The sequence below is a fragment of the Vigna radiata genome, chromosome 10 (assembly GCF_000741045.1).
Source record: "Vigna radiata var. radiata cultivar VC1973A chromosome 10, Vradiata_ver6, whole genome shotgun sequence".
Lineage (NCBI taxonomy): Eukaryota > Viridiplantae > Streptophyta > Magnoliopsida > Fabales > Fabaceae > Vigna > Vigna radiata.
Window position 1 is genome coordinate 4,720,727 of NC_028360.1, and position 10,900 is coordinate 4,731,626.

Consider the following 10,900-nt stretch of genomic DNA (forward strand, 5'->3'; position numbering starts at 1 on the left):
ACAAAACCAGCAAGTTAAGAAAGGGAGAAAACTTCCAACATGTAGGATAAAATAAATAGATGAACAGGAACTTCTCCATGATAGATCAAAAGGGTAACAAAATCAGTATCGACAGAGACCAGAAATCAAAACAACAGAAACAAATGAATCTGATTGACCATGCAGCTAGCACGAAGCAGTTTAACAGTGAAAAGGGCGAGCGAAAGAAGAAGTGCAAAGATTATTACCAGAGGATCCAGAACAGAGTCTCTGTGGTGGCCACGAGTCAATAAGAGAAGAAGAAGAAGAAGGTTCTTTGTATTGAGACTGTCATGAGAGAAGGTGGGAAGAAAGAGAGAGGGAAAAGGGACAGAGAGTTGAACATTATCTGGTTAATGGGAAGATGGTGGATTTTTATTGGTAGATTAAACCCCACATCGAGGAAGAGTGTTTGTTAATAATAAAGTTCGGTTATTTTTTTCTCCACTTTTTTTTTTTTTCTTTTCGTGTATGGCAAAAAGTGTTTTTTTTTTTTTAAATTATATATCCAAATATGAAATTATCAAGGAATTAGACAAATAAAATCATTTATAGTTAACTTATTATTATTTTTTAATTATTCTCATAAGATACATTTCATTTTAAGTTTATCCCTTTCAGGTTATTTTACCTAATTTTCAAATACTGTCGTCCTTTTTTCTTTTTCTTTTTACTATTTGTGCTTTGACTACTTCAATATTTTGCTTCTTGGTATCTCTAATTGCTTTAACTATTTAGTGCTTTCATGGTTTGGCTAGTTTCAATTAATTAATCCGTTTATGATTGGTGAGTCCAATTTTTTATAATGCTTTTCTTTTATCATTGGATCGTGGATGTCTATGTTACAAAATCTAAATTATTCATTTCCTTAGAGAAATAATTATTTTTTTTTTAAATTTATAAGAATATAATTAATTTTATCTTTATTCTTATTTTTTATATCATTTTTTCTATTTTTGTTTTGGTTTCATATTAACTTTTAAAAAGTTGTTATGATCATTAATTACATAATATTTTAAATTATGTGAATATTAGAGTTTTGTTAAATATTTTACTTACATGAATACTTTGAATGAAAATGCAAACCAATACATTTTGGTGAAATAAAAACATTTTGTCTCGAGTGATATTTTTTATATTTGATTTTCTTGTAATTTCAAAGATCAACTCATATGTAAAAAATAAAATGTTTTCATTTGCATGATAATATGAGGGTTGTTCATTCTTATGATCTGAGGATGAATAAGAGATAAAATAACTCAAAACAAACTCAATTTTCTCAGGAGTGCAAAAGGATAACTATGAGATGTGTGATGAGTGCATATTTATGCCTGCATTTTAGGTTTAATTTTGAAATTTGGATGTATTTGTGTTTAAATAATTGATTTAAATAGGATTTATGATAATATGACTTATCGAGTTTGCAAATTAAAAGGTCTTAAAAAGTGATTTTTAGTTGCATCAATTATTTTTAGATATTCTAATGTTTGTTGAAGAATCTCAAGTTAAATTTTGATTCATTCAAAGTATGAAATTAAATTGTCCAAGTTACAAAATAAGGAAAAAATTAGTAAATTCTGAAGAAAAAAAATTACAAGGAGCAAAATGCATCCTTAGTTTTCACTTATTTACTTCCTTTTTAGTAATGGCCATGAAATTAACTTTACTCTTACACCTCTCTATTTGTCTCTTTTCACCACTCTTATTACTCACATGATCATATTTAACCAGATGTTGCCATGTGTCCTGATCACCTACTTTTAAATTTATCCATTCAGATGAAGCCACGTGGTGATCCTATAGCACTCATTTGAAGACATCACATATCGCTGATGAATCAATATTTTCTCGACTTTACTTAGTTTGTTGTACTAGATTTAATTAGGAAATTGTGCTTAAATGTTCAATATTTACTAAGTTTTGCTATTTATGCTTAATTTGACTAGTAATTCTTATTTTAATTAATTTAAATTATCTGGGTTTATTTATTTCCATTATTATTTTCAGGGCAATTTTAGGAAAGGCATTTTGGGACACAAAAAGAGCATCCACGTCATTTGTTTTGGTCCACATCAACATTTAGTTTTATTTTGGTTGTAATTTCATTTTTCCTTTATTATTTTGAACATATTTGTATTTTTGGGCAGACTTACCACTATTGGGCCCATTTTTGGTCATTTTGGAGAAGCCCAATTTTAGGGGTTTGACCTAGATTGATGTGCCCACGTAGTAGCTACCTTGAGCTCTTTCATTCTAGCATTTTTCGTTTTAGAAGGCTTGGACAGAGAAGAAAGCTCTCCTCTTCACTTTTAGGTTTTTCATTTTCTGTTTTACTCATTCCCATTGTTTATGAACTCGTTTTCATATTTAATTGAAGTTCATTTCACTGCATTGAGTTCGTTCTCCAATTTAGTTTTCTGCATTGAGAATTTCGTTTCCAATTTCAATTCGTTGTAGTGTTGTTGCGTTTTTCTTTCCCTTTCTATTTATGTTTTCCATTTGTTTTTTGAAGTATCATTGCAATTTCGTTTTGCTTTTGTTTAGGAATTTTTTTTTGGTGTTTAGGGTTTACGTTTTATGTGCTTAATGCTCTGTTTCGTTTGGATATGCTTGGTTTTGTATTGTGCAGTTTCAATTCGTTCACAATGGTAGCTTAATCTGTTTAGGTTGTTCATTAGTGTCTTTGCCCTGTTTCCATGAGATTTTCGCGCTGTTAATGTAACTGCCTTGCCTTGCATCATCTTCAATCAGTTTTGCACTTGCAATTAGGACACACTTAATGGTCCGATTGGGTTTAATTCTCGCTTCGTCAATTAATCCGTAATGTGAAAAATCAATTAATCATGTGCAATTCATTTGCTTAATTCATTTTTAGGAAAACCTAATTAATCTTCACTTAGTTGGTTGATTGGTGTTGGATTAGGGTGAGAGTGGCGTTTAATTTATTGCTAATCAAGGATTGGAAGCATTGTAACTAAGCTAATGATCAACCTTACACTTTTCTGGAATGTGTGGAACAAATTTACTTATAAGTTCAGATACATTTCTGCTCATGCTGATTCTTTCATTTTCTTTCATCTTTCTTTTGTGGGTGCACAACTCCTTTAGGAATTTAGCATACTTGGGAATTTTGCTTGATGGCATCAAGTAGAGGTATGTTCACCTCCACATTCCTGAAGGTCTCCAAGATCTCTTTATCCACCTCTTTCATATTTTTGCTTGGAATCACCTTGGGAGGGAATGGAAGAGGTATAAGACATTGTTGCAAGTCAGGAGATGTACTGATGCTGGTGGAAGAAGAAGAAGATCCAGCTGCCTCACATGTTCTACTTGGACCTGCCTAATCCTCTTTTATCTGAGAAGTAGCAAAGTCAGGTTGAGGTGCAAGTATAGGTGCAGGAGGTGGCACTAGTGGTATAATAATCTATTTCCCAAATCTCAGGGCGATGACACTAACATTCCTTGGATGTTGCACAGTCTAAGAAGGAAGTTTGTCAGAAGTTTGAGATTGTGCTTGGTTGAGCTGTGTAGCCATCTGCCCCTTCTGATTAGTTAAGCTCTGAATGGAAGCTCTTGTCTCCCGTTGAAATTGCATATTCTGAATTGTCATCTGCCTCACTAGCTCCTCCAATGTAGGCTTAGAAGAAGTGGAAGGTTGAGGAGTTGTCTGGGCAGGTATGTCTTGTTGTTGTTGTTGCCTGTAATATTGTTGGACAGGTGGAGCCAAATAAGGTCTACTTGGACCTGCAACATTTTGGAATAATGGTTGGTGTTGTTGCTACTGCCGCTGCTACTGTTGTGAAGCATTGGACCATTTCAGGTTTGGGTGATTCCTTCACCCTAGGTTGTATCTGTTACTTGAGAGGTCATAATTTCGTTATTGTGGTTGTCTGTTGTTGGAGATGTTTGTAGCATAGGCTTGAGGAGAATATGAGCCAACTGGTTGCTACAAAGAATTTCAAACATCTGTATAATGATCACTAGAAGGGCATATGCCACATAGATGTGCAACAGATATAGATGCAGGTCTTTGATTATTGGCCAGCTGTGTCACTAAACTCACAAGAGCATCAAGCTTGCTTTAATTTCTTATCTGCAGACGATGAAGAATGAGTAGGAACATCATGAACTCCCCTCACCACAATAACATGATTTTTGGCACTAAACTGTTGGGAGTTGGAAGCTATCTTCTCAATAAAATACCTAACTTCAACAGGCATCATGTCACAAAGTGTTCCACCACCGCAACGTCAATCATACTCCTCTCCATGTTATCCAGGCCTTTATAAAAGTATTGGAGAAGGAGTTGCTCAGAAATCTACTGGTGTGGGCAACTTGTAGATAACTTCTTAAACCTCTCCTAATACTCGTACAAGCTTTCACCACCGAGCTTCCTGATTCCAGAAATGTCTTTCCTTATCGCCGTAGTCCAAGTAAATCTAGTATAATCATCAATAATTACTAAAGCATAGTAGTTTCCACCAAAGCTTTTAATTCTAGATGGACCAAACAAATCCATATGCAAAAATTCCAAAGGCTTTGATGTAGAAATCATTCTTTTGGAAGAAAAAGAAGATTTGGTTTGTTTTCCCTTTTGACATGCAGAACATAATTTATCTTTCTCAAATTTCAGTTTAGGCAAGCCAATTACAAGATCTTTTGAAATCAATTTATTTAAGTGTTGCATATGAATATGTGTAGCTCTTTTATGCCATAGCCAAGGATTTTCTTCTTTAGCAACTAAACATGTTATGCTATGACTAGATGAACTTTCAATATCGATCAAGTAAATATTATTATGCCTAACACCTTGCAAAGCAATATCAGAAGAATTCTTAAAATAGACAGTGCATTTATCACTTTCAAAAGTTACCTTGAGACCTTTGTTGCATAATTGACTAATGCTTAGGAGGTTGTGTTTGAGACCTTCAACATATAAAACATCCTTTATGGTTAATGTGTTTCCCCTTCCAATGTCTCTGGTTCCCATGATTCTACCTTTGTTGTTATCCCCGTATGTTATAAATCCTTGCTTTTTCTTTTCAAAGGAGATGAACCTCTTTTTGTCACCGGTCGTGTGTCTTGAACAACAACTGTCAAGATACCACAATGACTTCTTTGACTTAATAGGTTCCTACAAATCAAATTAGCAAGAACTTTAGGTCCCCAATCTCATTATGGGTCCTTGGGGTTAGTTCATACAAGCATATATCATTTCACAACTTTAATCCATGCATATTTACCATTTTGAACACCAAAATGTTTTGCATTTGTTGGATGTATGACCATGCTTCATGCAATAAAAACAACAAACATCATTAACTTTATTTTTAACAAAAGTCCCTTTTTCAACCCAAACTCTACGAGTTCTCCTAGTTTTAGACTTTGTTTTGATACATGTTTGTGTGCCTAACATTGCTTCTACTCTACTTTAGCATGAGATTTAGGCTTAGTTGCGTTTGCAAGTAAGTTCTCAAGAATGTCAATGTCAAACATATGACTCTTACAAGATAAACATTCAACAGGTTCAACAGTTGCATTTGATTCAGACAATTTTGTTTCTAAATTACTAACTTTGTTTCTCAAAACAACTTCTTCATCAAGCAATTTTTCATATTTCAATTTCAATTCATTATGCTCTTTCTTAAGCTCTTTATGTGCAGCATCAAGTTTTTCAGATTCATTCATCAATTCAAAGAAGGCTTTTTGTAAATCTAACTCACTAGATTCAAAGCTAGAATCACTTACTTGACTTCCAACATCTTCTGAATCAGCCATTAAGGACAAATTTGCTTCTTCATCTGAATCACTTGAGTTTGAAGAGCTAGACGCATTGTCTTCCCAAGCTATGTAAGCTTTCTTCTTCTTTGGAAATTTTCTTTCCTTCTTTTCTTCACTTTTCTTGTTCTTAGGACATTCAGTCTTCACATGTCCTCTTTCTCCACATCCATAACACTTCACACTTGATGGAGAACCTTGATTATCTTTCCTTTCCCCATGGTATATATCCTTACCTTTTACTTTCATGAATTTTGCAAATTTCTTTATCATGAGGCTCATATTCTCCTCGTCATCATCGGAATCATCATCTTTAATCCTTTTAGAACTTTTCCCTTTAGAGATTTCAGACTTGAAGGCAAGTGTCTTTCTTTTGCCTTGATCCTCTTCTGCAGTTAATCTTCTCAACTCAAGCTTGTGCTCATGGAGCTTTCCAAAGAGAATCAACATTGACATCTATGTAAGGTTTTGTGACTCCGAGATGGCAGTTACCTTTGGTTGCCAAGACCTGTCCAAAGATTTCAAAATTTTTACATTTAACTCATCAATATCAAAAGTTTTACCTAAACCTGTCAAGTGGTTCACTATGTGAGTGAAACGCTTTTGGACATCGGAAATAGTTTCTCCAGGTTGCATTCTGAACATCTCATACTCTTGGATGAGCGTGTTCTTCCTTGCACGTTTCACGTCCTCTGTACCCTCATGTGTGACTTTGAGGACCTCCCACATTTCCTGTGCTATCTTACACACAGAAATTCTATAAAATTCATCAAGTACAACAAAAAATTAAATAATATTACGAGCTTTAATATCAAACTGAGCTCATCTATTTTCTTCAGCAGTCCAGTTAAAATATGGTTTTTCTACCACTACACAATCAATTGTACTTTTAGGAACATAGGGACCATTTATACTGTTTCCCAAATGCCTCTGTCAACATACCCCATAAAAATTTCCATTATGACTTTCCTGAATGCATAATTATCACCAGTAAAAAGTGGTGGTATGTTAATGGAAGCATCCTCGGCATATACAAGATTTTGATGACCGGCCATTTTCACAAAAGTTTGAAAGAATATCAAAGCAAGCTTTGATACCAATTGTCGGAAAACAATCGGTATCCGTTATAGAGTCACGCAGTGGAATAAAATTAAAATTAGCGGAAAGCTTGTTCGGTCACAAGTTAAATTAAAATGGTCTGTTTTAAAAGTAAATTTTCTAACAGAAAATTTATCAAACAGTTGATGTGCATAAATCAGTAAAGAGTGTAGCGAGTGGAAAACTGACACACTGGATTTTTATGCTGGTTCGATTCAAAAGAATCTATGTCTAGTTGTTAATCACTATAAAAAGTGATTAACAGTTTCACTAAAAATAAGTTCACAGATTACAATATAAGTGAATGTAAATAAAATTAAAGAACCTTCCTTCGACGAACGAACCAGAAGGGTGCTTCCTTCGACCAACGAATCAGAAGCAAGCAATCTGCATTATCCTTCGACAAACGAATCGGAACAGCACAAATTAAAATCTTCCTTTGACAGACGAACCAGAAGATGACCACCTTGTTAACTCGAAGAGAACTGCTCTGACCATCGACACATGAAACGCGAGCTTCTCTTATTCACGAGACCAGGCAAAGCACTTGAACTAGCTTTTTAGAACTTCCTTAGACAAACTGTATTCTTAAAAAGCTTAAAGTTGCCTTCTAAGGGTTTGGAACAACTATATATAGCTTACAGGTCTGAATTTGAAAGTTAACATTGCAACTGTCAGTGATAATCAATTATAGTAAGCTATAATCGATTATTCAAGTCCGTTATAGAGGTTTTCAAAAAGTGATAATCGATTATTGTGAGGGATAATCGATTATTGTGAGGGATAATCAGAACCTGTGATAATCGATTAATTGAAGTAATAATCGATTATTCCAGAGCAACATGGTTTTTTAGAAAAGCTCAGGATAATCGATTATAGCTTCTCATAATCAATTAAATACGTGACAGTACTAGAGATACAAATTTTTCTAAGTTTTACATGCTCAAATATATTCCTAATACATTTATATTCTACAAAGTGCTTTTAAAATAAATTCTAATATCAATCTTCTTGGAGCATCATCAAAATCATTTATCTTCAAATTTACCAATGCTCCTCATTGGTAACAAAATCAACGCTGACTTCATTGTTAACACCCTGGCAAGTGTACCAGATCGTATCAAGTAATAATAGACAGTAAGTCCGAATATCGTTTCCCAAGGGACTTTTAGGCCTAAACGTTCATGTGAATTGATTTCTTAAGACTTGAATAAAATGAATTTAGAATTTAATTATGCAAAACAAAAGTAAACATGCAAATGCAAAGATTTGATCAATTGGCAAATAAACTATATGGATGAATGATGTTGTTGGGGTTTACGATTTCATCCTAATCCACTCTCAAGTATTGACTATTCTTATTAAATTAAACTTCATTATCAATGTTCATGCAACTTTCAAATTAATATAAACCCGATGTCTTGACGATGAGAGCCTAATCTGATGGAAGAGTAGCTCCGCGAAGAGATCGAAGGCGCGATTCAACTCCGGCGAAGCTTCTCCGACGATGAAAGGTGCAGCGAATGAATACGAAACTCGAAAAACCCTAAAAACCTAGGTTGAAGGAGGAACCCTAAAACGAACCGATTAATCGGTTCAAAACTCAGATTAAACGGTAGAAATGAAAGATCTATGGATGGAAAGGTTTTTGTTCGGTGAGATCGAAGGTAAAACTGAGAATGACGAAGAAAACCTAAGTCTGAAGGAAGATGTTCGGTGAAACAGGCAGAGGAGATGAAGACAATGCTGTTTCTGTGAAAGAGATGACACTTACGAAGGAGAGCTGACGGATCTGTGAGGAGGAATGGAGTAGAGGTGACGAAACCCTAGCAGAGGTTCTGTTTCGTGGTAGAGGAAGACGCGAATGATATGTTTCGGAAATGTGAGAGAATGGTTTAGAGGATGCGAATGAGATGCGCTGATGTGTTGAAGCGCTGACGCAGGCAGAGAAGGTGTCAGGCAAGGAGTGGTTGAAAAGTTGAAGATGTGGTGGAGGATTAATGGTGCAACGTGTATGAGAGAGAAAGCACCGTGGAAATGAAAAATGGAAGGGTTCTTGGAAGGTGGCTAGAGGGAGTCTTTGGACTCTCTAGCCTATGACTTTCAAGAGAGAATTAATTCTGGGTTTCAGAAATCTAATTCTCATTAATCTCAAAAGTAAGGAATACAATGAAGGGCTGGGTATTTATAGTGACCCAAGCTCCTTTCACGCTAGGCTACAAATATAATTTAATGTAAAAATACATGAAAGAAGACTGTGCCAAGAGGGATTCCATCAGGGAAGTCCTCAGAGTCACTCATGAAGGAACAGAGGACGTGAAACGCGCTAGGAAGAACACTCTCATTCAGGAATATGAGATGTTCAGAATGCAATCTGGAGAAACGGTCTCTGACGTTCAAAAACGATTCACTCATGTTGTGAATCACCTAACAAGGTTGGGAAAGACTTTTGATACTGATGAACTTAATGTGAAAATTCTGAAATCTTTGGACAGGTCTTGGCAACCAAAGGTTACTGCCATCTCGGAGTCTCAAAATCTTACTCAGATGTCAATGCCAATCTTGTTTGGAAAGCTCTGTGAGCATGAACTTGAGTTGAGGAGATTGACTGCTGAAGAGGATCAAGGCAANAGGAAAACTCTAGCNTTNAAGNCNNAAATATCTAAAGGAAAAAGCTCTAAGAGGATCGAAGAAGATGATTTTGATGATGAAGAAAACATGAGCTTGATGATAAAGAAATTTGCAAAGTTCATGAAAGCAAATAGGAAAGGACAAATTTCACAAAGAAAGGAAAGAAAGTCAAGAATCTCCATCAAACGTAAAGTGCTTCGGTTGTGGAGAAAGAGGGCACGTAAAATCTGAGTGTCCAAAGAGCAAGAAAAGTGAAGACAAGAAGGAAAGAAAATTTCAAAGGAAAAAGAAAGCATACATAGCTTGGGAGGATAATTCCTCTAACTCAACAAGCTCAAGTGACACAGAAGAAGAAGCCATTCTATGCCTTATGGCAGATTCTGAAGAAATAGGAAGCCAAGTAAGTGATTCCAGTTTTGAATCCAGTGAATTAGATTTACAAAAGGCTTTCTTTGATTTAATGAATGAATCTGAAAAACTTGATGCTGCTCATAAAAAATTAAAAAAGGAACATTATAATGAATTGAAGTTAAAATATGATAAACTGCTTGATGATGAAGTTGTGTTAAGAAATAGAGTTAATACCTTAGAAATTAAATTATCAGATGATAAAGCTAATGTTGAACCTGTTGAATGCTTGTCATGCAAAAGCTATATGTTTGATATTGATATACTTGAAAATTTACTCGCTAAGGCAACTAAAACTAATTCACATGCTAAATCAAACCTTAATAAAAGCAACTTTAAAAATGGAAACATGCATCAAAATTATAAATCCAAAGTAAGAAGAACTCGAAAAATTTGGGTTGTTAAAGGAACTTTCATTAAAAATAAAGTTAGTGATGTATGTTGCTTTTACTGTATGAAGCATGGTCACACATCAAACAAGTGCAATATCAAACATGTTGGTGTTCCAAGTGGCAAATATGCATGGGTTAAAGCTGTGAAATGATATAAACTTGCAAAAACTAACCCCAAGGACCCATATTGAGATTGGGGACCTAAAATTCTTGCTAATTTGTTTTGCAGGACCAATCTAAGACAAAGATATCACTGTGGTATCTTGACAGTGGTTGCTCAAGACACATGACTGGTGACAAGAAAAGATTCATCTCTTTTGAGAAAAAGAAGCAAGGATTTGTAACGTATGGGGATAACAACAAAGGCAGAATAATGGGAACCAGAAACATTGGAGGAGGAAATACCTTGACGATAAAAGACGTCTTATACGTTGAAGGCCTCAAACACAATCTTCTAAGCATAAGCCAACTATGCGACAAAGGTTTCAAGGTAACTTTTGAGAGTGATAAATGTACTGTTTATTTTAAAAATTCTGCTGAAATTGCTTTGCAAGGTGTTAGGCACAATAACATAT

At 34.8% G+C, this 10,900-nt stretch overlaps 1 protein-coding gene across 1 annotated transcript in view; it reads right to left on the reverse strand.

Moving 5' to 3' along the window:
- The window catches only part of LOC106775710 (protein ETHYLENE INSENSITIVE 3), a 3,128-nt gene extending 2,747 nt beyond the window's left edge, over positions 1–381 (reverse strand). Inside the window, exon 1 of the mRNA XM_014662866.2 lies at positions 228–381. The gene's annotated coding sequence lies outside the window, so the exon portion shown is untranslated. The remainder of the gene's footprint in view (positions 1–227) is intronic.
- Between the last annotated feature and the right edge of the window lie 10,519 nt (positions 382–10,900).